We start from the raw sequence: 6,918 nt of genomic DNA on the forward strand, positions 1-6,918 counted from the left end.
AAGAGCCTCCATTTTTTATTGTACTTCATTAATAGCTTTTTAAATTTCAACTTAGATAGATGTTAGTACTTTTATTTCTCCAGAAAGGGATTCTTAATATCTTCCTTGCTTTCTTTGAGCCCAACTAGCACCTTAATAATCATCATTCTGAACTCTAGAACTAACATCTTACAAATATCCATATTGATTAGGTCCCTAGCCATTGGTACTGCTTATTGTTCTCTATTCTGAGGTGACTTTTTCTGCCTTGTTATCTTGTACAGATAATAATAGATGGATGAGGGAACAAAAGAGTAAAAGGATAGCAGGGACTCCAGAAAAATTAAGAGAGACCCAAACCTGGGGGTGGGGGAGGGAGAAAAGAAGGGAATAAATATATATTAGACTGGTGAATAGAACAGAGCCACACACTTGATTTGGGGTGTATTTTGGTCTGTTAAAAGAAACTGCCTTCCAAAATTTTAAAGAAAGAAAAACATATATACAAAAAATATCGGTAAACATAATGAAGGGATGGATATGACTGTAAAAATGAAAATTACAAAAGATTTTTAAAAAGGAATTGATAAGAAGTTGGGTGAAAAAGGAAAAAAGAAAAAAGAAAAGGGAACGAATACAATCAGGCTGGAGATTAGAATGAAGCCATGCAGTTGATTTAGGGTATATTTTGATCTGTTAGAAGAAACTGTATCTCAGAATTTTAAAGAAAGAAAAACCTATATGTATACAAAAAATAAGGCTAAATACAATGAAGGGATAGAATATGACTATAACAATGAAAATTAAAAAATATTTTTTTAAAAAAGTATTAATAAGTTAAAAAACATTAAATTATGAAAGAAAAAATTCAGAGAAATAGACTAAGGAAAAATAAAAAAAATTTAAAATTGTAACATTGAAAGACTAAAGAATCACTGGGAAAAAAGCCATGAACTCTATGTGTTGCATTCCCCTAGCTCTGGAGTTCCACATTTCTCACTGAGTGGTGGACTTGGTCTTGGCTGTATATTCTTGCTGATCTTCTGGGGGAGGGGCCTGTTGCAGTGATTCACAAATATCTTTGCCTGAGGCAGAATTGTACTTCCTTGCCAGGGGCCAGGCTAAATTAATCTGCTTGGGTTTGCTCTTGGGAGATTTGTTCCCTGAATGCCTTCCTTATAGCTTTGGAGGACAGGAATGAAAATAACGGCCTCCCAATTTCCAGCCTTGTTCGAACTGAGAGCTCAGAACCCCACTCCTCAGGGCACCCTCAGAGAAAAGCAGTCTGTCACTCCTGTCTCCTTGCTTTCCGGCTGCACTCCATGCTCACTGGCCTGTGACTGAGTGTTTCTATCTCTGACACATGGCCCCCTTTGGAGTCTCCAAACCCAGCAGATTCCTGAAGCACCCTCCCACCCCACTTCTCCTGGAGAAGGAAGGAGGGTGTCTCCCCAGATCTGCCCCTTGTGGGGTTCCTGCTTGAAGGATAGTGACGTTACTGTGCCTTGGATCATGGTTTAAGGTGACCCCAAGCTGAGAGCCCTCTCCTCAGTTCCATCTCTGCAGCCAGCTTCCCCACTCCAACACCTGCGGGCTCTGTCACACTCAGTTACCCCTGGTCTTTCTGTGACCCTGGGTGTCCTGAGACCACACTGCCCCTGTGAGGGCACCACCCCCTGTTTAGCCTCTGGAGTGACGTCCCTCAATGGAGCAGCCTTCTAAAAGTTCTGATTTTGTGCTCTGCTGCTCTTCTGCTTGCCAGGAGCCAGGCCCTCCCCCCACGGTCTATCTTCCATTATGTCACTTTGGATTCACTTCTCTGCATGTCCTACTTTCCAGAAAGGGGTTGGTTTTCTGTCTTAGAGTTGCTGCTCTTCTTCTTTTCAAATTCCTGTTGAGTTTGTAGGTGTTCAAAATCTTTGGTAACTATCCAGTAGAACTCCTGGGACCTGATATTAGGTCTCCTACTCCCTGCCATCTTTTCTCCTCCTCTATTTACTATTTCTATATTAGTTTTTAATTACTTTGTAACAAGTTACCACACTTAGTGGCTTAAAACAACACACATTTATTATCTTATAGTTTGTATAGGTCAGGGGAGTAGGCATAGATTAACTGGGTCCTCCACTTAGAGTCTAACAAATATACAATTAAGGAGTCAGGGGGACTGCATTCTCATCAGAGGCTCAACTGGGGAAAGATCTACTTCTAGCTCCCTCAGTTTGTTGGCAGAAATCATTTTCTTATGGTTATAGGACTGAGGTTCCTGTTTTCTTGCTGACTATTGGCTTGGGGTCATGCAATTCTTGAGTGTTCCTTGCTGTGTAGGCTTTGTCAAGGGACTTCTCAGCGTGTCAGCTTACTTCAGGGCCAGTGGGAGAATGTCACATTTCAGCTGCTACTGTAGAGTTTTATATAATGCAATATAATCACTGGAATGGTGTCTCATCACCTTTGCCCTAGTCGCAGATTCCACTCATACTGCAGGAGAGGAGCTATACAATGGTATTATTCATTAGGGGTCACCATAGGTGTGTCCATACTTTGCATTGATTCACTCTGTTTTTTCATTATGTATGTGTATATCCAAGAATATATATTGTCTAGTTTGTATATGCTTTTGAATTTGAAAGTGGAACCATTCTGTATTTTTCTGTAATTTGCTTTTCTAGTCACTTTTTTTGATGCACTCATGTTGATGTAAATTACTTTAGTTTGTCATTTTCATTAATATATAGTAGTCCATGGTAAGACTGTCACAAAATGATTTATTATTCTACTATTGAAGAAAGTTTGGTCTATTTCAAGTTTTGCTAGTATGAAAAAATATTGCCATGAGTATTCTTTTTCATGCTTTTGCTGTAAATGTGTAAGAAATTCTCATGAATTATAATCCATTCTTCACTAATGAGCAGGACAAGAAGTCTTTTAAAAACAAAAATCAACTTAAACCCTTCTAGGTCTAAGTGACATCTCACTGTACTTTGAACAAAATCCAAACTTGTTTATTGTAGTTTACAAAGTCCTATATGCTTTGGCCTGTGTCCATGTCTGTAACCTCTGCTTGGACTAATCTTACCCTTGCCCGTTACATTCCACAGTGCTTTTTCTTCTTCTCAAATATGCAAAATTTTTCATTCTTTCTTTTTCCTGGGCTTTTATACTTTCTTACTAAAATGCTCTTCTTTATTGCTTTTGAATGTTGACTCCATCTCATCATGCATGACTCATCTCTGAGGGCATCAGAGTGCCCTTTCCTAGTTACCAAATATGAGTATCTTCCCATTAACTCAATTTCCTGACTTTATTTTCTTTTCCTAGAATCTATCACTATGATAGTCTTCTTTCATTTATTGATTATCTCTCCATCTGTTTATCTCCCCATTTTGAATGTAACTCCTCTGAGAGCAGGACTCTTTCTGCTACTTAACTGTATATCCCCAATACCCAGCCAAATGTCTGGCACATACAAAGTACTCAAAAATATCATAGTAAATGAGTAAAATAATAACTGCAGTATCAGAACTTGTGAAAACCAATGACATAGAAATAAAGGTAAAAATGAGTATAAAACAACTTTTCTGTAGACTTCTGATGGGCTCAGAGGAGTTTTCTGCCCAGTATTATTCTTTAAGTAATGGTGCCAGAAACCAAAATAAAGAGTTTTCTTTCAGACACTTTCAATGACATACAGTGCTGGATGACTGCATCTTGGAAAAGGTTGGGAAATTCTATCTTTCCAGGCCTATCATTGGGGTTTTTGGTTGTTGACAGCCTTCCAGGCTCACTAATTAAAACTGTAAAATTTCAGGTGAGTGACAGTAGCTTATACGCTAATTCTGCTTTTTGCAGCTGCAATTGCTGAGCAGCTAATGCTATAATTGATGGATGCTGCCAGTTGCTGAGATGGATGGAAATTAATACTTAAATTACCATTGTTAGAGGTCATAATCACATTTTCAGTTGCATCTAAGAAATGGTATATTTATATTGCCTCTATCAATAAAACTATAATTTAGGGGAATAAAGATGCCATGTATACTTTGGATGTTGAGTATTATAAGTATAGATATAAATATTTACAATAACTTCTAAATTTCAATATGTAATGTATGTAAGGTCTGTCTTACCCCCATCTAACAGTTCTTTAAGAAAAATACAAAAGTAAAATAAATAGATAAATCCTGAAGAAGAAAATTATTTGTCCCAAAAGGGACTTTGATTTGTCTTGGAACTCTTAAAATTATTTAACATATCTGGTTAGTTAAAATTATTTATGTTTCACCATGTTTTAAAGGAACTGAAACTTTTTGAGAACATATTTTCTGTAATAGGGTATGGCCAGCTAATAATTCTATATTGGTAAAATAAAACTCGAACTCTTGAAGTGGGATGCTATTGTGGTGGTCAAGGATTTCTGAAATGATAGTACATCACAGCATTAACGTTTAAAACAATGATTATATTATATTGACTCTGTTCTAGTTGAATACAACTGGGAGTATGAAGGTAGTTTCAGCTTTTTTCTGGTTCTCTTTATATTTTTCTGAGCCACCCTTTCTCCCTCCCTCCCTCTCTCCCTCTCTCTTTCTTTCTTTTAATAAAGATTTTACTTATTTATTTGAGAAAGTGAGAGGGAGAACAGGGGGAGGAGCAGAAGGAGAGGGACAAGCAGACTCCATCTTGAGCACAGAGCCAGATGTAAGGCTTGACCCCAAGACCCTGAGATCATGACCTGAGCCAAAATCAAGAGTTGGATGCCCAACTGACTGAGCCACCCAGTCCCTCCTCTGTTTTGCTTTTGTTTTTGTTTTTTGTTTTGTTTTGTTTTTGTTCTGTTTTGTTTTCTTCATGGGCTTGCAGTCTTGGGCTCCTCCTTATTTTCACCTACTCAGTAATTCCAGAGCAAGGCTACATCTCTATAAGTTTTATTTAAGTGGTTTGAGGTGATGCTTGGGCATAAGTATCATTTCATTTGATTCTAATATGCAGTTAGATTTAAGAACCAATGTTTTATACTCTCTTCTTGGGTGGTTCATTCACTCACACAATTTGAACTACTATGCTGAAGTAGTTGGAGGAAGTAGAAGTTGCTGAAGTAGATGATAGGGAGCTGATACTCCCTATCATCAGCTGTAACCTGAATTTCCTTGACTACAAATACACATGCTTGTCTTCTCTCTTTGGATGGGCTCAGCATGCCAGTACTGAACTCATCAAGCACTATGTCCCCTCCAGTTGTTCTTTGTTTTGTTTCTTATCTGGAATCCTAGAAATAATTATAGTCTTTCCCTATGCCTTTCCTACTATTTTCAATAGTCCTGACAAATTTTCTTCCAAATATTCCTCAAGTCTTTCCCATTTTCCTCATGTAAACTTTCTCTTTAGCTAAGATCTTGTCATCTTAGCTTTCTTAATAGTTCAAATAGATTTTCCTTGTTCAAATAATCTTCCCTACTATTCAAACCCATCTACCCTTTCATAAAAACATACCATTCACAGTTACAATTATGCAGTGGCTTCTTATCTTTTATTGGATCCAACTAAAGCTCAAACTTCTTAGCAAAATAAGTAAGGTATCCATGACTGACTATGTCTCCTGTCTTATTGCCAGATTCTACTCGGTTCATACTTTAGGATCTAGGATATGAAACTCCTTGTGATTGTCCCTATACCTCAAGTATTCCTAAAACTCCATGTTTTTGTTCATGTTCTTATTTTTGTCTAAAATTACCTTTCCCTTCCCTTAAACTGTTTAACTTTTAATCATTCCTTACTACTTAACTCAGATATCACCTCCTGTAAAATGACTTCTTGAACTTGCTAGGCTTGAATAAATGTTCCTCTGTCCTCTCCTAGCATTCTGGGAATTCCCTTATCATAGAGTTAGCCAAATTAAACTCAAATAATTTGTTTACTTATCTGCCTCTCCATTAAAATGTAAGCAGGAGCTGTGTCTTACTATGTTCATATCCTCAGTGCCCATGTGGAACTTATATCTGTAACTCAGTGGGCTTTAATTATACATTTCTCAAATGGAATGATTCATGATGGCTCTGCTAAGTTACCATATATGCTTAAGCACAACAACTCAATTAATATGTTTCCGTACTATGAAATGGGTTGATGAATTGCTGTTAAAATTTGTTTGTGATCATTTCTATGAAGATGTTTCCGTAAGCATCAGGTAGTATTAATAAGAAAATGTCATCTTATTTTGCAATTGTTCCTCTTTACTTGCTACTCCCTTTAAGGCATTCCCAGTGATTTTATGTGTGAAGCTTTCCTTACCTAATGCCTAATTGCATTCTCTGCTTTTTGCACAGTCAGTTCTTGATTATCCATGGTCACGGTAGAAAGGGAGAGCGTGAAAAATCTAAAAATCTCATTTGCATCAACTGCCTCTCTCACCAAATCTTTTGCCAGAGACAGTAATGAGTGTAGCAAAGCTGGTGGAGGTGCAAATGAGCTGTGAAATGGCAAAAACTCCTGTTGCCAGATAAATAGAAAATGAAAAGCTCTGAATAATACACATCTGGATAGTCACAGAATAACATAAAATCGACTATATTAAAAAATTAGAATTTAGCGTATGATTGATGAGGACTAATGCTTTTGGCTTCTGTGAGGTTATCAGGGTTCGTTTTACTCATAGGCAAAGTAAGTGGTTGCATACCTACTATTATGTCAGGTGTTCTAGGTTGATGTTATTTCTCCAAATGTTACATTCATTCTCTTGCCTCAGTGTCTGAATTTCCTCCATTAAAATATGTAAAGCATGCTAATTCAAAAATGAAGTAAAATAAAATATGTAAAACATGCTGAAAATAAGGAGACTGGGTGCACCAAAAATAAAAATAAACTCTAACTATAGCAAATTTTCTTAAATCTGGCTATCCTTGGCCATATAAACACTTGCTTTCATATTCTGATCATATA

At 37.0% G+C, this 6,918-nt stretch overlaps 1 long non-coding RNA gene across 1 annotated transcript; it reads left to right on the forward strand.

Annotated features, from left to right (window-relative positions):
- The first annotated feature begins 1,074 nt into the window (after positions 1-1,074).
- On the forward strand, positions 1,075-5,378 carry LOC116584082. The gene is made up of 3 exons (XR_004283056.1): positions 1,075-1,208; positions 1,823-1,828; positions 5,368-5,378. It is a non-coding gene; the product is annotated as an uncharacterized LOC116584082 (long non-coding RNA).
- The last annotated feature ends 1,540 nt before the right edge of the window (positions 5,379-6,918 follow it).

The sequence above is a fragment of the Mustela erminea genome, chromosome 2, assembly GCF_009829155.1.
Source record: "Mustela erminea isolate mMusErm1 chromosome 2, mMusErm1.Pri, whole genome shotgun sequence".
Classification (NCBI taxonomy): domain Eukaryota; kingdom Metazoa; phylum Chordata; class Mammalia; order Carnivora; family Mustelidae; genus Mustela; species Mustela erminea.